Consider the following 21815-nt stretch of genomic DNA (forward strand, 5'->3'; position numbering starts at 1 on the left):
TGGAGACTCCAGCTGCCCTTGGACCATGGACCCATTCACCCCTCACCCTATTCTGTAGTCATTGACCAGGTATCTGCTTGCTGCCAGGCACAGGGAGCATAAAGACGACTGGCAATGATAAGGAGGGCTTCTATTTTGCATGCATCATGGCAGGCAGGGACTATCCTAGTGCTTCACTTACATCAATCCATTCAAATCCAATTAAACTCGCAGAGACTTGTGGCCTTGGCTAGTTGATCACCGCATCCCTAGAAATAATGGATGGGCAGTCTACTAAATGTTGCTTGATCTATATAAGTGGCAGAATTCCTGCTCAAGTGAACACAGCCTAACGCAAGTCACCAAAACAATTGTCATCCTCGACCAACTCCCGGCCTTGAACCAGTTTACAGACCCAGACAGCTGGAATGAAGAGGGTACCAGTTCACCTTGAGGAGGGACCCCACTACACTATCAAAGAGTTACCCTCTTTATCTTTCTCCCAGCCTTCCCCCAAAGGGACTTCCAGACATTGACCAGGGTGACAGTGTGTTAAGGAGAGGGAAATAATCAGACTTTTTTGGCTCTGAATTGACCCTAATTCCAGGAGACCCAAAATGTCACAACGGTCCACAACCAGGGTAAGGGCTTATAGTGATCAATGGAGGTTTGTTCAGGTTTGTTCCATGCTTGGCTAAATGGGTCCCAGAAACCCATTCTGTTGTTGTTTTCCCAGTTCTGGAATGCAAAACTGGAACAGACATACTCAGCAATCAGCAGAATCTCCATAAGGCAGGCACTGTCATTATCATCTCCAACTTAGAGAAGGAAATACTGAGGCATAGGAGATTGATTCAAATATCCAAGGTCACAGGGTTGGAAAGCTAGAATTCAAGCCATGGCAATTTGGGTTCAAATTCATGTCCCTGATCATTATACTATTCCTACGCTTAAGTGCTTGCAGCTTAGTAGAAAAGCAAGTACACAAAAATTGCAACACATCATAGAACAGCTGTGATAGAGATGAACACTGGGGTTATGGAGTCTGGGTGGTGGTGGCGGTGGGGTCACTCACGGTTTGCCAGCAGAGATGGTGTCTAAACACGGAGATGATGTCTAAACACAGCGGGTGAGCTGGAGTCAGTGGGACTAAGGCGGGTGGGGTGGGCAGAGGGGGCCCTACAGAGGAGAGGGGCCAAGGCAGAACAGCAGCGAGGGGACACCACGAGTGTCCATGCAGTTTGCCAGGCTATGTGGTCTGGAGTGTGAGAAATCCTGAGCTCCTGGACGTCAAGGTACCAGGGTGCCCTGGAGGGCTGCCACAGCCGGGGCCTGGTCCTGCCTCCTGGGCCCAGCCCAGCTGCTCTGGCCCAGCCCCTCCCCACAGCCCTGCAGCCTGGGACATTGCTCAGCACCCTGGCTTGTGGTTTTTGTACACAAGTCTTTGCGGCTTGTGTTTAGCAATGTACTCTTATCCCAAAATAAACACATTGGGGGTTTTATTTTTGCTTTTCCTTTATTTATCATCCTGGGCATCTCCCTGGCCCACATTTGAAGGCCTAAAAGGAGGAAGAGGGCTCTTTTGCAGACCTTGGAGGGTGGGTGGCCTTTTGTTGATGATGCTTGTCCTGGTCATGTGGACTGAAGTTCCAGTCACTGGAGACAACATTTTTCTGGTTCTTTACAAACCAGGAGCAGCCTGGGAAGTGAGGGAACACAGAGCTGCACCAGCCGCCACGGATCCAGGAAGAAGGGAGGGATGGACACGTGTGGGGTGGTCCATTCTTTCTCTTAATCCTCACTTCACCTGTGAGATAGGCAGTCGTTTACCCATTTCATAGAAGAGAAAAATCTGACATAGAGAGGTCAGTGAGCTGGCCAAATCTGACACAGAGAGGCCAGTGAGCTGCACAGCAGCACATGGAAGGGCTGGGTTGAAACCTTCTGCTGACTGACTATGACATTCATTTTTCCCACAAGTTCACCCTGTGGCTGAGCGCACAGTCCAGTGTCTTTTTTTTTTTTTTTTTAATTGGTCATGGCTTGAGGCTTGTGGGATCTTAGTTCCCTGACCAGGGATGGAACTCAGGCTTTTGGGAGTGAAAGCACAAAGTCCTAAACACTGGACCACCAGCGATTTCCCAATCTAGTGTCTTTAGCCTGGTGGAAACTGGGGAAAGAGACAGGGATTGTAAAGAAGAAAGAATCATCATTTTTCTTCTCTCATTTAGTCTCAGTCCTAAGTAACTGTATAAAAATAATAATAGCTAAACTTACTGAGTGCTTACAGTGTTCCAGGCACAGCTCTGAGGACTTTAGTGGTATGAAGTGCTTTAAACCTCACTACAATTCTGTTGAGCTAGCTACTATGATCCTTATTTGATAGGCGAGGAAACTGAGGCACAGAGAGGGAAAGCAACTTACCCAAGGTCACACAGCACATGAGTGGCAGAATTGGGATTTGACAGTGGGCTGTCTTTGGAGACTACTCTTCTTTTCCCCTTAATTAATTAATTATTAATTGTGGTAAAAAGCAATAATATAAAATTTGCCATTTAAACCATCTTCAAATGTATAGGTCCGGGCTTCCCTGGTGGTCCAGTGGTTAAGAGTCCTCCTTGCAATGCAGAGGACACCGGTTCCATCCCTGGTTTCTGGGAAGATCCCACATGCCACCCGGCAACTAGCCCACAGACCACAACTAATGAACCTGTACTCTGGAGTCCAGGAGCCACAACTACCGAGCCCACACACTGCAACTACTGAATCCTGTGCACCCTAGAGCCCGTGTGCCACAATAATAGAAGCCACAACAATGAGAAGCCCACTTTCTGCAGTAAAGAGTAGCCCCCACTCAACACAACTAGAGAAAGCCCACATGCAGCAATGAAGACCCAGCCCAGTCAAAAATAAATAAACATGTTTTTAAAAACTTTATAGTTCTCAAAAAAAAGAAAAAAATATATTAAAAAAATAAAGAAAAAAAAAGCATATAATTCTGTGGCATTAAGTACATTTATATTGTGTCACCATCCATCTCCAGAACTTTCTTCCATAAAACTAAAACCCTGCCCTCATTCAGCAATAACTCCCCATTTGCCCTTCCCCTCAATCTTTGGCAAGCAGCATTTTAGTTTTTGCCTCTATGAATCTGATGGGTCCAGGTAGCTCATATAGGTATAATCATACAGTTTTTATCTTTTAGTGTCTGGCTTATTTCACAAAGTAGAATGTTTTCATCCATTTTGCAGCAATGTTTTCATCCATGTTGTCTCAGAATTTCCTATATATGGCTTCCCAGGTGGTGTTAGTGGTAAAGAACCCACCTGCCAATGCAGGAGACATAAGAGATGTGGGTTCGATCACTGGGTAGGGAAGATCCCCTGGAGTAGGGCATGGCAATCCACTCCAGTATTCTTTTTTTTGTTGTTTTGTTTTGTGCACTCCAGTATTCTTGCCTGGAGAATCCCATGGACAGAGGATCCTGGTGGTCTACAGTGCATGAGGTGGCAAACCGCCAGACATGACTGAAGTGACTTAGCACACACACAAACAGATATATATCAGATTTTGTTTATCCACTCATCTGTTAATGGACACTGGCTTGCTTCTACATTTTGGCTACAGTAAATACTGCTGCTATAGATGTCTATGTTTACAAATATCTCTTTGAGACCTTGCTTTCAACTACTTTGTGTATATAGGAGTCTGGAGACAACTCTTTACTCCCTGCCTCTTAACAGAATCCCCATGGACCTTGCTCAAGGCCTCCCAGAAGTGACTCTGGCCGGAGCCATTTCAGGAATGTCAATGTGATCAGAGAAGATGCTCTCACCCATTCTCCCTTGCTTCCCCACCACCTCCCCAGGTTGGTTTCTAATCAGCCACTCTCATCAAGGTGACAAGAAGCTAGGGAGCCGTCTGCTTAGATGTGGTGTAGCAAGGAGAGTGAGTGAACTTCCAGCCACAGAGGGCTCAGGAGCCAGACTCCCTGGGCCACAATCAGACCTTGATGCTGCCCAACCCTTGGACCTTGGCTAGATTCCCAAGCCCCCTTATTTGTCCAGCTGCACAATGTCATCATCACCATCATCATACTCACCAGTACCTTGTCATACAGACCGAATAAGCAAAACATGGGAAGTACTCACAACAGTGTCTTGCTCATGGCAGTCATTCAGATGACACTGGCAAGTAATTCCAGGCCGAGTGAAGCCCAGTGGAGCACCAAGCACTTGGGCTAAAGGTGGAAACACCTGGGCTAAGCTTCAGCTCTGCCACATCTGATGTGACCTTGGGCAAGTGACTTCATCTCTCTGAGCCTCAGTTTCCTCATCATTCCGAGATGATTATGCTTCCTTTGCTTAACTCCTGGAGAGGAGATCACATGAGACCCTGGATGTCTGTGATGCCAGTCTAGGCACCTCACTGTCTTGGACACCCCAACTGCCTCGTGTGTTGGTCCCATGTCCTTTGTGAGGGGCAGGGACAGTACCTCACATTCAACGCTCCCCAAAGTCCCTCAATAGATGCTTGTCAACTGGATGTGGTGCTTCTGGCCCACAGGGCTCTGTAGCCAGTCATTTATTTGGATCTATAAGGGCAGAACCTCAAACTCCAGGAATTGAAATGGAATTTACTGGCTCAGGGAAAAGTCCAGCCAAAGCTGGATGCAGGCATCTGAGGATGCTATCAGGTCCCTCCTCCTTCCCTTATCTCTGCTTTTCTCTGTTCAGGGCTTATTTCCGGGCGCTGTCCCTTCATAACAGCAAAGACAGCCAGCTGCTCCAGGCTCACAGCAGACCAGGGAACAACCTCAGTGGAAAGAGAGTTTCTTTCCCTAATAGTTCGAGCAAACATCCTGAGGCTGCCTCCCACTTTCTGAACTTAATCTCACACTGTCTCAGAACATACCCCAGGATTCTGATTGGTTAGTTCTGTGTCACGTACCCATTCCAAGCTTGGGTGGGTCAGCCCCACTTGAACCCTGGGAACTTCAACTGTGAACCCTGTCTCCATAAAAGAGAGTTAAAATGCTGTTATCAGAAGCCAGGGCAGGCAGAGACCACAGGTTACAAATACAGGTGCTAAAAGCAATGGCCAGGAAGCCTAGATTCTGGTCTAAGACTGTTCGTTTACTTCCTGTGTGGCCTGGAGAGTCACTGTCCTTCCCAGTCTCAGTTTCCTCATCTGTAAAAGGGGGTTTAACTCCATCAGTGGACTTCAGGCTGATTACTGCTGGAATCTCTCAGTGAGTTTTTAAAAATGTAGATTCTGGACTTGCCTGGTGGCCTAGTGGTTAAGAATCTGCTTGCCAATGCAGGGGACATGGGTTGGATCTCTGATCTGGGAAGATTCCACATGCCTCTGGGCAACTAAGCTCGCGTACCACAACTCCTGAGCCCATGTTCTGCAACAAGAGAAGCCAGTGCACCGCAACTAGAAAGTAGTCCCTGCTCTTCACAACTAGAGAAAAGCCCGTGCATAGCAACAAACACCCAGCGCAGCCAAAAATAAATTAATTTAAAAGAAAAACAGTGTGGGTTCCCAGGCTCCAGACTGTTCTGATTCAGCAGGCCTGGAGTAGGACCAAGGATTCTGCATTTTGGACAAAAACCTCAAAGGATTCTGATTTGCTTCTGGATGAAATGAGTCCCAAGGTCTCTCCCATTCTAGTGTCCTCTGAGTCTAGAGCCAATTACTATTGGCCAGAAGACTGAGTATGAAGAATGTAGCAGACACAGCAATGCTTCCTGAATACTCCAGTCACTCCCCAAGTGAAAGGGCAGGACCTGTGACTAGTCCTGGCCAATGAGATGTGTGAAAGTGACATGTAAATTCAGGACGAGGCAGTTAAAGCCCAGGCCCTAAACCTCAGTCTTTCTCCTGCCTGCCTTGATCATCTGTGAAGCAGAACCTAAACTGCCAGGTCACTGCCACACAGAGCAAAGACGTGATGGTGGACACAGCGGAAAACGTGGGCTTGGCTTGTAATGTTCTATCTGCCCTTCATTCTCAGCTGCATGGGAGACTCCAGTGAACAACAGTGGTGATCAGTTCAGACTAGGGCCCCAGGGGAGAAAGGGACAGGGAGGCTGTCCAAGGCCAGCGGCATCCTAGGACACTGGAGAAGTCTGGCTGTGGACTGGGTGGATGGCCCAGAGCTAGCTGATATCCATGTAAGGCATTAGGGTCAGGGGAGAGCTATTGTTCCCAGATGAGGTGTTCAACCTTATTGGGGTTGGAGGGCAAGCCCAGCAGGGAGGAGTGAGTCACCCAGAGTCCTGAATACCTCTGATGCAGAGGGAAATCCATCCTGAGGGTTTGCAAATCGAGGTCATTTCCTTCCATAGAACATGACTTCAAGTGGCTTGGAGAATGTTTACACCAATGGATGGTCAGTCCCTTCAGAGGTGACCCCTTGTTGGATTTGGCAATTTTCCCTGTGATCTTAGAAAAAAAAACATGACTCTGCCTTTCCATGGTACATTCTGGCATGTGTGGGTACCAGGTTATACTTTGCATTTGGGTATCTTCTTACCCCAGACAAGGCCTCTACCCATGAGATTAAAATTTAGTTTTAAATTTTAGTTTATTATGTTTTGTTATTGTATATTATAGAATTATATTATAAATACAATAATATATATAACATATAATATAATATATAATAATATATACAATAATATACAAATAAATTTTATATTTTATAAAAATACAAAATTTTATATTTAAAGAAAATTTAAATTTATATTATATATTATATATATTGTATATATATATTATATATAATATATAATATTATAAATTTAAATTTTATTTATTAAAAAACCGATACATTCCCATAATACAAGTCAAAAGATACAGAATAATGTACTGTAAGAAACAAGTTGTGTTTTCACCCTATTTCTCTCAGTTCCAGAAACAGAATTAGGGAAACTTAAAGAAAAACTTGCTAGTCATAATAGGAACCGTTTATTAAAATTTGTTGTGTGCAAGTTTTTTAGTAGGCACTTTCCATAGTCCATCTTACCAATGTCCAAGATGGCCCATATAGATGGTCTATTGCAGGCAAGGAAAATGACCCTTCAACAGGGGAAGTCACTTGTCCAAGGACACACAGAGAATGAAAGGTAGAGCCAGTCAAGGTCAGGCTTTTTTCCAATGTGCTGACTGCCTTGCTGTATCACTAATTAACATTGGTGTGATGTTTTTCTGTTTATAAACTGTGTCACAAGATATTTAAGCCTCAGAACAATCCTTTGAGGCATACGGGGAACATGATGGTTGCACCCAGAAGACAGATGCTGAAACGGAGGATCCAGGAGGTGCCTTGGTTCTAGCCACCACAAGTGGTTCAGCCCTGTGCCAAGTGCCTTATAAACCTTAACTCATTTAATCCTGTCAGCAGCCCATGAAATTTTTAACTTTAAAACTGAATAAAGTGAGAGTCAGAGAGGTAAAAGTGACTTTCCTAAGGCAGGTATCACAAGCAACTGGGACAACCAGAATTTAAACCCTGGTCTGTCTAACCCCAAAGTGATACTTTTTTTTTTTTTTTTAATTTTTTTAATTTTTTGATACTTTTAAAATTATAAAGCACTATGACTTGCAGAGATGGAAACGCCTTGCATTGTCCATTTGACTAGCCCATCAATCCTCACATCAAGGAGGGTAGTGTTGTTAGTAGCCAGGAGGGTAGTGTTATTACTCCCAATTTCCAGGTGTGGAAACTGAGCCTCAGAGAGTTGAGGCGGAGTGCCACAGTCACACAGCAAAGATACAACAGCAGTATTTGAGATCACTTCTGATTCTCCACAGGGCTTTTTCCTGTATCTTTATATTTGGGTCTCCAAAATCTGCAGATGGTGATTGCAGTCATGAAATTAAAAGACGCTTGCTCCTTGGAAGAAAAGCTATGACCAACCTAGACAGCATAAAAAGCAAAGACATTACTTTGCCAACAAAGGTCCGTCTAGTCAAAGCTATGGTTTTTCCAGTGGTCATGTATGGATGTGAGAATTGGACTGTGAAGAAAGCTGAGTGCCAAAGAATTGATGCTTTTGAACTGTGGTGTTGGAGAAGACTCTTGAGAGTCCCTTAGACTGCAAGGAGATCCAACCAGTCCATCCTAAAGGAGATCAGTCCTGGGTGTTCATTGGAAGGACTGATGCTGAAGCTGAAACTCCAATACTTTGGTCACCTGATGCGAAGTGACTCATTGCAAAAGACCCTGATGCTGGGGAAGATTGAAGTCAGGAGGAGAAGGGGACGACAGAGGATGAGATGGTTGAATGGCATCACTGACACGAAGGACATGAGTTTGAGCAAGCTCTGGGAGTTGGTGATGGACAGGGAAGCCTGGCGTGCAGCAGTCCACAGGGTCACAGAGTCGGACACGACTGAGCCCCTGAATTGAATTGAACTGAATAGCCAGATCTGGGACGTGCTCTTTCTCGTCAGCTGGGTCATGTCTGCAGGTAGTGATTTCACCAGCGCCTGTGAGCACCTGACAGGAATCACGCGGAGTGAGGCAGAAAGTCAGTCCAGAAGTCAGACAAAATGACCTCCAGCAAGCCTTCAAGCCTCAGTTTCTGTGATTCAGTGCCATTGGTCTTACCGCGGCATTCCATTTATGCCCCATGTCTCCAGCTCCCGAAGTTTCCAAGTGGTTTTTGCCCTTGGCAGAAATTTTACACACTTCTCTGAGCTCGGTCAGAACAGGAACCTGGTGGGCCTGTTGCACCTCCGCAACCGTTGGTTGTCTTGCGGGGGCAGGGAATGGATCTCAATTTGCATAAACGTGCTCGATTGGTTCATGTGACAGAAGTGGGCGGACTCAATCCATCTACCTGACAGAGGGTGGAGCGCGCAGGATTTCCGGTCCGGAGCCAGTGGAAGATCCACCCGGCAGCGGTGAGAGAGGGCACGCCCTGTTTGTGGGTCAGAGGTGAGAACGCCTGCACCCGATTTACAGCCGCTCTGCTAGTGTGGCCTTGCAGTAAATGTGAATCTGCTGGGGCAAGACACACAATACAGTAACATTAGGGGAGGACAGAAGCGGGAGGGAGAGTTTCATCGCAAAACCTTCTATGCCCAAACTGTGAATCTTGGGAGCCTATTAAAACACATATACATATATTTAATAAAAATTAAATATAAAACTAAAAATTATGCATACACATACATGTGTGCAAGTATGTATATGTGTGATTTTTTTGTATGTGCAGTATGTATATAATTTTAATTTTATATTTAATTTTTATTTTACGTGTATATTTTAATAGGCTCCTACAGCATGTGTAAGGAGAAGGCAATGGCAACCCACTCCAGTACTCTTGCCTAGGAAATCCCATGGACGGAGGAGCCTGGTGGGCTGCAGTCCATGGGGTGGGTCGCTAAGAGTCGGACAGGACTGAGCGGCTTCACTTTCACTTTTCACTTTCTTTCATTGGAGGAGGAAATGGCAACCCACTCCAGTGTTCTTGCCTGGAGAATCCCAGGGACGGGGGAGCCTGGTGGGCTGCTGTCTATGGGGTCGCACAGAGTCAGACGTGACTGAAGTGACTTAGCAGCAGCAGCAGCATGTGTTCCACATATGTGTTCCAAATATGTGTGTGCAGATAGATAGGAATCAGATATATCTAGATGGATATAAATAAAGATAATAGATGGATGGATCACTTTAAGACACTGTCAGAGACTTGAAAACTCCAAACTTCTTCACCTGGCATTCAACTCCCTGAGCAACCCACCCTAGCTATCTTCCTACCTGCCCATCAATCCTGAGCCCAAACCTACAGGCCCTGTGGATTGTTCTATGTGCCGACCCACCTTTCCGCCCCTGCGTCTTTGCTCTTGGGATGCTGTCTCCATCTTTGCAGTTGCACCCAGCTTCAGGGATCACTCAGAGACCTCCTCCTCCCTGATCCAAAATCAGAATTGATCCTTGCCTCCTTTGTGCTTCCAGGAAGCTCCCTTTGTGCATGTCTGAGTCCATTTGTTAGAATGTCCACCAAAACGGCTCGCTATGGTCTGCATTGGTTTATAAGCCCAGCTCTGCAGTCTGAGTCCAAAGTCATTGACTGAATCGACAAACATTTACTGAGTACCTCCTCTGTGCCACTTACTGTTCTAGGCACTAGGGACAGATCAGAGATTCAACTCTAATAGTTCCTACTCTCCTGGAGTTTATGTTTTAGCGAAGACAAAAGTGAAAGTGAAATTGCTCAGTTGTGTCTGACTCTTTGTGACCCCATGGACTGTAGCCCCGCAGGCTCCTTGGTCCATAGGATTTTCCAGGCATGAATACTGGAGTGGGTTGCTATTTCCTTCTCCAGGGGATCTTCCTGACCCACGGATCAAACCCGGGTCTCCCACATTGTAGGTGGACGCTTTACCATCTGAGCTACCAGGGAAGCCTTAGTGAAGACAAGAGTTAATGGATAAACCAAGATAACGTATAACTTGTCAGGCCAAAACACGCTCATGAAAGAAGCTAAAGCAGGAGAAAGGGGCGGTCCTGGAGAGGGGGTGTTTGTTCTCATTCAGATTAGGGGTTTAGGGATAATAGTATGGAGGTGACATATTAGGGGTGACTTGAATGAGGTAGGGAGGGCAGTATCGGAAGTGTTCCAGGCTGAGAGAGGGAATGGCCATGTGACCAATCAGTGCCCAGCAAATGGATATTAAACTGGACGATGGAGCAGGGGGAGAGAAGACAGTCATGAGCTCAGGAGAGAGTCGGAGCAACTTCGTATATCCTCCAGGAGAGGTGAACTGGGCCTCTACCCAGGTGACTGAGCTGTAACCAGTAGTACAACCTTTGGAAGCCACACCCAGCAAGTTAAGCTTCTCTAGGAAGGCAGCTTAGAATTGCAGAAAAAAGAGCCTGATTCTGAGTTCAGTCTGGGTTTTGGCTCTTTTCTGTGAGACCTTAGTAACCACTTAATCTCCTTAAGCCTCACTTTCTATCCTATCAGTAAAGTGATAACATCCATCCATCTTGTATTATAGTCTTCCATTTCTTCCTTCCTAACCCATAAACTAGGTCCTATGTTAAACTGTTCACATACCTTACCTCATTTACTACTCACAACAACATTTTGAGGTATGCCAGGTGGCTTGCAGAGGTTCAGTAATTTGCCAGAATCTGCAGCATAAATAGAATTCCACAAATGTGTCATGAAGTCAGTGTCATGACTAGTATTTTCAAAAATGAAAAAGATTAGAAGATACTAGAGTATTGGGGGGACACTTGTTTCATTTATTTGAGGCTGTTTGTATTATAAAATATATTTCTTATAGTGGGCTGGGGGTAAAAAATAAAAACTCAACCTTGTGCAAAACACAGGCATCTGAAATGTAGGATTTGCTCCATGCAGGGTTGCTGTGGGACTGAGTTAAGCAGCACACCTGAAACTGCTCAGTGACCCTGGCTCCTGGGAATTCCATGGTGGACAGATGCTAACAACAACACTGCTGGATTTAGAAGATTCACAGTTCTTTATACACACACACGTGTGTGTGTGTATATATATATATATATATTTTTTTTTTTTTTTCCATGTATTGGTTGCACTGGGTCTTCATTGCTGTGCATGGGCTTTTTCTAGTTGCAGTAAGTGGGGACTAGTCTTTGTTGTGGAGTGCGGGCTTCTCTTATTTTGGTGGCTTCTCTCACTGCAGAGCAGAGGCTCTAGGCGCGTGGGCTCAGTAGTTGTGGCCCCCAGGTTTTAGTTGCTCCATGGCATGTGGAATCTTCCTGGACCAGGGATCAAAACCCATGTCCCCTGCCTTGACAGGCAGATTCTTATACACCAGAGAAGTCCTGGATTCCTAGTTCTTATTATAGCTTCATGATGGTGATGATGATGAAGGTCCTAGAAGACCATACCCAGCCTGGTCCCTCTGTTGGGGACTCTCAGTCCAGCCTCTAACCACTGTCCCCAAAATCAATATAAGTGAAAATTATTTTTACAGAAAAATCTGCTCATAGATGTTTACTGCAGCTTTATTCATAATTTCCAAAACTTGGAAGCAATCATGACATCCTTCAACAGGTGAACAGATAAATAAACCTCCAGACCATGGAATATTATTCAGTGCCAGAATGAAATGAGCTCTCAAGACATGGGAAGACATGTAGGAACATTAAATGCATTATTACTAAGTAAAAGAACCCAATCTGAAAAGGCTACATTCTGTATACCTCCAGCTATATAACATTCTGAAAAAGGCAAAACTATGGAGACAGTAAAAAGATCAGTGGTTGCTGGGACCTGGGTAAAATAGGGGGAGAGAGGGATGAATTGGTGGAGCACAAGGGAGTTTTTGGGCAGTGACAAAACTGCAGGATACTATAATGAAGGATACATGTCATTACACATTTGTCCGAACCCACAGAGTGTACAAGAGCAAGACTGAACCCCGAGTGTTCAAGAGTGAAGTATGGATTTTGGGTGATTAGAAGGTATCAGTGTGGGTTCATCAGTTGTAACCAGTGTACCACTAATAAATAGGGTTCAAGTCACCAATTCCTCTGTGTGTGTATGTGTTTCCCCACATCAATAAGCACTGCCTTGGATACCAGCTGGATACCCTACAATTCAACCCAATTCTGGCACTATCTACCTGGAGATAGCATCAGATCCCACAAGTTAAGGGTTCAGTCTTACACAACTATCCCCTTCCCTAACTCTGGACGCCAGTCACAACTCCAGGTTGCTGCCTGTGCTTCTGACTAGCTAGTTGGTCATCCTAGACTGGAGGTTCCAATGACCCCCTCCTTAGGTTCAATTAATTTCAAACTCAGGAAACACATTTACTCACTAGATCACTGATTTGTTATAAAAGGATGTAAGTCAGGAATGGCCAGATGGAAGAGATGCATAGGGCTGGATATGGGGAAGGGAGCGTTACTCCCATGCTTTCTCTGAGCACACCACCCTCCACGTGTTTCCCAACCTGGAAGCTCTCTGAACCCTGTTCTTTAGGGTTTTTATGGAGGCTTCCTTGCAGAAGCTTGCTTGATTAACTTACTGGCCTGGTTCCGCCTGTAGTCCCTCTCCCTCCCCTCTAATTACAAGGTTCACTCCACTGACAGCTGGTCCCATCCTTTTATAATCTTCAATTTTTAGTTGTGGCACATGGGCTCTACCTCCCTGACCAGCAGTCAAACACAGGCCCCTTGCATTGGGAGCGTGGAGTCTTAGCCACTGGAACACCAGGGAAGTTCCAACCAGTCCCATCCTTAAGTGGAGTCCAGAAGTTATGACAAAACTTTTCTGCTCTCTTAGGAAATTCCAAGGGTTTTAAGAGTTGTGAGTCAGGAGCTGTGGATGAAGGCCAAATATATACATGAAAACTATATTTTGATTATCTGAATGACCAAATTCATGTTTCTTATAAACCACAATATCTCAATAAGTCTCATGGGGGATGTCGATAATGGGGAGGCTCTGCATATGTGGGGGCAAAGGGTATATGGGAAATCTCTGTACCTTCCCCTTGGCTTTTCTATGAACTTAGTGATGCTCTAAGAAATAAAATCAGTTTTTAAAACAGGGTCAGGAGAAGGGTTACTAAGAACTAGGACCCTAGAGTCAGATGTCCTGGGCTGGAAGCCTGACCCCATCACTTATTAGCTCTGTGATACTGAGCAAGTCATTCAATCTCTCTGTTCTTCAGTGGCCTCATTTGTAATGGGGGGAATCTAAAGAGACCCATCTCAGAGGGCTCTTGAGAGCATCATGGGAGGGAATATACAAAATGTTCTCAGAAAATGTCTAGGACATATAAACATCAGCGGTTACTGTCCTAAAGGCCATGGGATGCCACCAATGGAGGGACTACAAGCAGAGGAGGAATTTCCAGCCCCTTGGAGGCCACCTTAAATCCAGACACTGCCATCTGCCCCCTGCACGGGTGCTTCTAGTAGCTAGAACCTTTGCCCTCTGTTTACGAGGAGGCACCAGCTGTAAGCCTCCACTGCACAGTCCTTCGCTGGCACCTCCCTATCTTACCCAAGCACTTTGTGGTTTTTTCCTCCATTTCCTTTGGTTAAATGTCTTTGAGGTGCAGGGGCTTCTCTTGGGCAAGAGCAGTGCTTCCTCAATCACTCTTCTCTGCTTGCCAGGGTCTTTAAACCCTGATGCCTCTCCACTACTTCAAACCCTATCTTATCTCCAGAATCTTGCCAGTCACTCTCTCTCCACTTTGGCCAAGAGAACCATGTCCACACTTAGGCCTTTTGCATTTGTAAAGCGGGTTCTCACACATTTTTATCAGATGAGCCACATAAAGTTTTGTTAGATAAATGGGAGCAAGCCCCCAGCATAGTCAAGGGACTAGTTTAAGATCACACAGTGAGGTGGTGGCAGAGCTGGGACCAGTTCAGCCCTCTTTCTAAGTAACAATAAAACACCAAAATTCATGTGTGTGGCACCTATGGGGTGCCAGGCACTGTGGCAAGTTTTTACGTGCATAATCTCATTTAATTCTCCCCAGTGCTTCTCAGATTTTACCATGTATCTGAATCCCGTAGGTGGGATGCAGATTCTGATCCAGCAGGTCGGGGTGGGGCCTGAACTTCTGCATTTCTAATAAATTCCCAGGGGATAGTGAAACTGTTGGGTTCAGTAGACTTATACTTTGAGCAGCCAGGGTCCTCTCAGCATCCTTGGAGCTAGAGATCATCCCCCTCATCCTTTTAGGTGAGTGAATGTTGGCTCCAGGTGGTTAAGAGACAGCTGTAGACCACCCAGCTAGCAGGTGATGGAGCTGAGATTCAAACCCAGGCATTCAGGTGCCAGATCCAGGATGCCAGCCTTTATATCCCAGCCGCTTCACCCTGGAGGTCAAATCATTGGCTCCAAATCACTGACATCCTATGACATCACTTGACTCCATCACTACCTGGCTGGGCTGGACAGCTGCCACGGCTTTTCCATCTTGGACTTCACACCACGTGGCCTGACCTCCCAGCAAGGGATCTGTTACGACTGTAAAGTCTTTTGCCACAGAGAGAAGGCCCAATGTTAAGAGCGCACTTTCAAAGGGAAGAGAAGCTCAGAGACACCCTCACACCAAGTCAAACAGGCCACACTTGGCGGTGGGTGCTATACTGGGCCAGGGAGCAGAGGCCGTGCTCTGTACAGCGTGGATGTGGGACCAGGGCACCTTCAAATACCTATTTCCGTGAAACTTGGAAAAGGCAGAGACCATTTTTTTTTCTCCTTTTATAACTTTATAGGTATGTAATTCACGTACCATAAAATTCGCCCTTTTAAAGTATACAATTCAGTGGTTTTTAGTGTAGTCACAGCGTTGGGCAACCACCACCAATTCCAGAACATTTTCGTCATCCCCAAAGAAATCCCGTACCCATGAGTAGTCACGCCCCTTTCCCTCCTCCCCTCAGCCCCCGGCAACCACTAATCTATTTTCCCACTCCATAGATTTGCCTATTCTGGACATTTCATAGAAATGGAATCATACAATATGTAACCTTTTGTGTTTGGCTTCTTTCACTGAGCATTAAGTTTCCAGGGTTCATCCATGTTGTACCGCGTATCAGAACTTCATTTCTCTTTACTGTCAAATAACAGGCCATTATACAGAATGCCACATTTTGTTTATCTGTTTATCAGTTCATGGACATTTGAATTGCTTCCTTTTCTTGGCTATTATGTATCATGCTGCTATGAACATGCATACACATTTCCTGTACACATTTTTGTGTACAGTTGTTTCATTTCTCTTAGGTGGATACTTAGAGGTGGAATTTCTAGGTCAGCTGGTAACTCCATGATTAGTACTTTGAGGCACTTGCCATGCTGTTTTCCAAAGTGGCTGCACCATTTTATAGTCCCACCAGGGAGACATCAGGGTACAATTTCTCCAATATTTGCATTTCCTTATTTCCTTGTAAAGCTTCTCAATGGAAACTGAGTCTCACTTGGGCAATGCGGTGTGGAATAAACACCCAGCAGTTGTGCTGTGCTGACGCAAGTTTGCCCTTGGAAACAAGCAGGCTTGGCCTTGAAGGCTGGTCTTCCTACTGAGCTGTGTGTTTTTGGAAGTCACTTAACCTCTCTGAGCTGTTTTTCTCTCTTGAGACCAGAAGTGAGATCTAATAGTAGAGATCACAGGCAAGAGTTTGAGAAGCTATGGGCAACCTTGTGCTTTATTTACTTATTTATTTTTTAATGTGATGCATATTTTATTTTTTAATTGAGGTATAGTTGATTCATGTTGAAATTTGTCTCCCTCTTTTTTTAATATATATTATCCACTTCCAAAGTCCTGATTCTAAATTCACACTTGCTGTAAGAGGGGTCCACTGGTGGTAAAAGCAGCATACTGCAAGACAAATAGGTGTAGATTTAAACCCCTGCTTTGTCTCTTATTGTCTATGAGGCCTTGGGCTTGTAAACTTTACCTTTCTGAGTCCCCACTTCCTCTGTGAAAAGGAGAGAAGACGCCATATCCGAGGGTTGTTGTCAGGATAAACGTCTTATGGTCAGCATGCAATAGATGATAGACACTATTTTTTGAATTAAGTAATTCACTTTTTATTAGCTATGCCACATGACTTGCAGAATCTTAGTTCCCTGACCAGGGATTGAAACGGCCCTCAGCAGTGAAAGTGCTGAGTCCTCATCACTGAACTGCCCAGAATCCCCAATAGGCACCATTATTAAAACAGGGAAGACCAGGACTTCCCTGGTGGTGCAGTGGATAAGAATCCACCTGCTGAGGCAGGGGACACAGGTTCAATCCCTGGTCCGAGAAGAACCCCCTGCCGCAGAGCAACTAAGCCCATGTGCCACACTGGGCCCACACTCTAGAACCCTCAAGTTGAAACTATGGAAACTGCGTGCTGCAACTACTGAAACTTGAATGCCCTGTTCCACAACAAGAGAAGCCACTGCAATGAGAAGCCCGAACACAGCAATGGAAAGTAGCCCCCACTCACTGCTGCAACTAGAGAAATCCCTTGTGCCGCAAAGAAGACCCAGAGCAGCCAAAAATAAAACAAAAAAAGGAAGACCCATTCATTCCACCAACATTGACCCAGATCCTAGTAAGTATCAGCTGCTGTGACACTAAGGTGATTTTCAGATCTGCGCTCCCAGGTTTGGAGGAGCAGACAAATAAAGAATTGTGACCAGTGTTACCAAGAGGTGTGTTAATGTTCTCTGTGGTTAGAGAGGAAGGGGTACGACAGGCAGAAGGAAGAGGCCACAGGAAGATCTGGGTGGCACTGGAACAGGTTGGGGACGCCTCTTTCTGCAGGGGGGTCATGGATGGTGGGGTCATGTCCTCCTGAAACTCGGTCTCCTCTGGGCTACCCCTACCCCCACACCCAGGACCCAGAAGCAGCCCGTCTACACAGAGGCTGGAAGGACGGCAAACCTTTGGCTTATAAATCCAGATCAGATACAGACTTAACACCCTCTTTGAGCACACATCCAACCTCTGTGTATCCAAGGCACAGTAGCCTGGGGCACAGTGGACACCATGAGGAGCCGAGTCATTAATATAAAGGGAAAAGGGACTTGTGACAGAAAATGGGCTGGGCAGGGGGCAGAACAGCACAGAGGAAAGGGCTTCAGATTATGACTATTTCTTTTCATAGCCTGTGATCTCTGGCAGGTCATACCTGCTCATTCTAGCCTCAGTTTGCCTCAGCGCTTGCATGCTCAGTCGTATCCGACTCTTTGTGACCCCGTGGACTATAGCCCACCAGGAGTGGGTTGCCATTTCCTACGTCAGGCGATCTTCCCAATCCGGTGATTGAACTCGAGACTCTTGTGTTTCCTGCATTGGCAGATGGATTCTTTACCACTGAACTACCTGGGGTAAACACAACCTTCCTCAAACAGTAACTGTCAAGATGTAGTGGGGTGGGATGAGAATGCAATCGCAAAAACTAAATGTTATAAACTTGCAGGAAAGCTGATTATCGTCATCTGATGAATGGATACACAGAATATGGTATATCCATACAAGGGGATGCTGTGCTGTGCTTAGTCAGCTATTGTGTCCAACTCTTTGCAACCCCATGGGCTGTAGCCCACCAGCCTCCTCTGTCCATGGGGATTCTCCAGGCAAGAGTACTGGAGTGGGTTGCCATGCCCTCCTCCAGGGGGTCTTCCCAACCCAGGGATCGAACCCAGGTCTCCTGCCTTGCAGGTGGATTCTTTACCATCTGAGCCACCAGGGAAGCCTATACAAGGGATGATCACTCAGCGATAGAGGGAATGAATTACTAATACAAGTACCGCATAAATGGATCTGGAACACTCACGCTTGGTGAAAGAAACCAGATGCAGAGGACTGCATATTGTATATTCTGTTTACATGAAATGTCCATAAAAGGCACATCTCTAGAGACAGGCAGTAGACTGGTGGTTGCCTCAGGCAGGAGGAGGAAGTTGGGGGGAAATGGGGAGTGACTGCTAACAGATATGGGGTTTCTTTGGAGTGATGAAAAATGTTCTCCAATTAAATAGTGTTGATGGTTGCATAACTGTGAATAGATTCAAAACCACTGAACTGTACACTTTACATGGGTGAAAGGTATGTGAATTATATCTCAGGAAAGCTCTTAAGAAAAACAGAAAGCATAGTTATTTATTCTGTAGCACCCATCTGTGGAAAAGCACCCTGGGACAAACACAAATGAATAACTGTATTATCTAGCATTGGATTGGTGTCATGCTTTCACATCTGTTCTTTTTCTTTTTTTTATTGAAATATAGTTGATTACAATGTTGTGTTAGTTTCAGGTATACAGAAAAGTGATTCAGTTATACATATATATATATATTCTTGTTCAGATTCTTTTCCATTATAGGTTATTACAAGATATTGAATAAGGTACTCTGTTCTATACAGTAGGTCCTTGTTGGCTATTTACACCTATATAGTAGTGTGTCTCTTTTAATTTTTATTAGATTATTTGTTTGTTCATTCACTCTACACTTAACCATGCCAGGTCCTGGGGATGCAGGCACAAACAGAGCACTGATCTGTGCATGGGCGGCTCCTGGCCCCATGAGTGGAGGCAGGCAGGCTGACAGCACAGGGATGCTATGACAGAAACAAGCTCAGGGTATTATGGAAGCACGAGGGAGGGTCTCCATACCAGAGGGGGAGGATCTAAGGCGTCAGCCCACTCACAGGCTCAAGAGGAAGGTAGATGCCAGGGAGACCTGGGTGGCCCTAGACAGAAAATGTACATTGGGCAAGGGAGCCCAGGCCTGGATGACTGGCATGATGTGTGTTGTGGTCAGTTGCTCAGTCGTGTCTGATTCTTTGCAACCCCAGGAACTGTAGCCTGCCAGGCTCCTCTGTCCCTGAGACTTCCCAGGCAAGAATATGGAAGTGGGTTGCCATTTCCTTCTTCAGGGGATGATGTTTGTTGAGTGCATGCTAAAAGAGAGGCCCTGTGTGCCATTCCAGGGAAAGAGAAGGCATGGTTCTGTGCCCAGTAATCATTTGTTGAATGAACAACACATTTATAAAGTAAGGGTACTCAGGACCCGCTGCCTGAGATGCTGAGTTAAGGAAAACCTCCCCCGGAATTCCAGCGTGCAATGGTGTGAAAGCTCCTTAGCAGGACCGCAGGACACCAGATTAAGGCCAGGGTTTGCCCCACTTGACAATGGGGGCTTGTTAACAAGCAGATTTCGATTCTGTGGGTCTGGGCTGGATCCTAAGACCCAGCATTTCCAACCAGCTCCCAGGTGAGGCTGGTGCTGCCATGCTGTTGGTCCGAGGGCCCCAGTTTCTGTGGCAGGTCCTTGTCCCTTCCTACCCCTCCTGCCTCCTTGATACTTCCCACCTGAACAGCGAGCTGCTGAGTCCTGCAGTCTGTCTTCTCCTCACTGGACCTCGTACCCCACTGTCTGGTCTGGAATAAGCTTCTCCTCCCCTTTCTCCTAAATGCCCACCCCCCTTCTGTACCCACAGCATCCCCACAGCATTTATTCTTTGCAGCCCTCACTAGGTTATTCTGTTAGCACCTGTGAAGGCATCATCAGAGCAGAGACTTCAGACTGTCCAACGCCAAATCCCAGCAAACGCTCTTTGGCCCTTACTCTGTGCTGGCTCTTGGTGGTATTTGACATGGATGATGTCATTTCATCCTCACAACAACCTGATGATGATGAAAGGACTATCACCCTCCTCATTTTCCAAACAAGGATACTGAGGCACAGTAGGTGGCAGAGTCTGAACTGTGATCTAGGCAGCAAAAGACAGGCACATGACAGAGAGGAAGAAGTGCCCTCAGAGGAGCCTATAGGTGAGGCAGACGGAGAGGTTGTTTTCTAGAGGGGGGCTGGGGTCTGGATGGATGGGCAGGGGCCAGTGGGCAGAACTGTTGGAGAAAGTACGAAAGCAGTGGTGTGACCATGATGGATTCGGAGAATGGGCAGGTTCAGTCAGCTGCTGCTTCTGTTATAAGTCCCTGCAGAAGGCCAGGGGGTGATAGGTCTTATCAAGTAATTAGAGATAATTGCCTGCAGCCCAGGATGCCAGGCTTCCCCGTTGGCTCAGATAGTAAAGAATCTGCCTATAATGCAGGATACCCAAGTTTGATCCTTGGGTTGGGAAGATCCCCTGGAGAAGGGAGTGGCTACCCACTCCAGTATTCTTGCCTGGGAAATTCCATGGACAGAGGAGCCTGGTAGGCTACATTCCATGGGCTGCAAAGAGTTGGACATGACTGACAGACTAACATGTCTACTTTTCAGGATACCAGGCTAGGAGTTTGGGCTTCACAAGGAAAGTGCTGAAGTGATTTTTGGCAGAAGAGCAAGATGTACTCCAGGCTCTTTAAGGTCCAGGGTAGTGTCTACGAATGGCAGAGCATCAAGGTGAGAGGTTTTGGATTTTGTGCAATGAGCATAAGTGATAGAACTGCGTGCATGCTTTGTTCTGTCCGACTCTTTGTGACCCCATGGACTTTAGCCCACCAGGCTCCTCTTGTCCACGGAATTTCCCAGGCAAGAATACTGGAGTGGGTTGCCATTTCCTTCTCCAGGGGATCTTCCCAATATATAGGTTCAAATCTTAGCCTTTCTACCTACTAGCTGAATAACCTTTATCAAGTTACTTAATGTTCCGTGCTTCAAAAAAAGTAATGACAATGACAATTGGGTTGTTGAGAGTAATGAACAAATGATAATCATAATGTTGTTATCATGATCAGAGAAATCTAGTCTTATCTTGGGCAACTTATTTAACTCCCCTGAGCCTCAGTTTCCTCATCTGTGAGATGGGGGAGAATAATAGTACCCACATCAAAAGACTGAGATAAGGCAATGTGCCAAGTGCATAACTCCACACCTGGCACGTGAAAGTAAGTTTGTGCTAAGCTGGGATTCACTGGTGGCTCATTGGTAAAGAATTCACCTGCTAAGCAGGAGACATGGGTTCATTCTCTCAGTTGGGAAGATCCCCTGGAGAAGGAAATGGCAACCCACTCCAGTATTCTTGCCTGGGAAATCACACGGACAGAGAAGCCTGGTAAGCTACAGTCCATGGGGTCTCAAAGAATCGGACACGACTTACCAAATAAACAACAACAACAAGCTGGGCTTCAGGACACTGATCTTGGGATGGGGAAAGTACCAGTGGAAGTGGGAAGAGGTGGTGGGGGAGGGCCCTGCTGGGAAGCTCAGGTCATGGTCTGGAGAGGAGGAGGGGAGGGAAAGTGCCAGAGTGTAAGGAGATGCTGAAGAGAAGGAAAGGAAGGCTGGGTGATGAGGTTGTGAGGGTGAGGGAAGTGAGGAGTGGAGTCTCCTTGGAGTCAGGGGAGAAAA

The 21815-nt window shown here is 46.0% G+C and overlaps 1 long non-coding RNA gene across 1 annotated transcript in view; it reads right to left on the bottom strand.

Moving 5' to 3' along the window:
- The window catches only part of LOC122680028, a 28519-nt gene that overhangs the window by 4252 nt on the left and 2452 nt on the right, over positions 1–21815 (bottom strand). The window contains exon 2 of the long non-coding RNA XR_006336583.1: positions 19724–19726. This is a non-coding gene — a long non-coding RNA (uncharacterized LOC122680028). The remainder of the gene's footprint in view (positions 1–19723; positions 19727–21815) is intronic.

The sequence above is a fragment of the Cervus elaphus genome, chromosome 22, assembly GCF_910594005.1.
Source record: "Cervus elaphus chromosome 22, mCerEla1.1, whole genome shotgun sequence".
Classification (NCBI taxonomy): domain Eukaryota; kingdom Metazoa; phylum Chordata; class Mammalia; order Artiodactyla; family Cervidae; genus Cervus; species Cervus elaphus.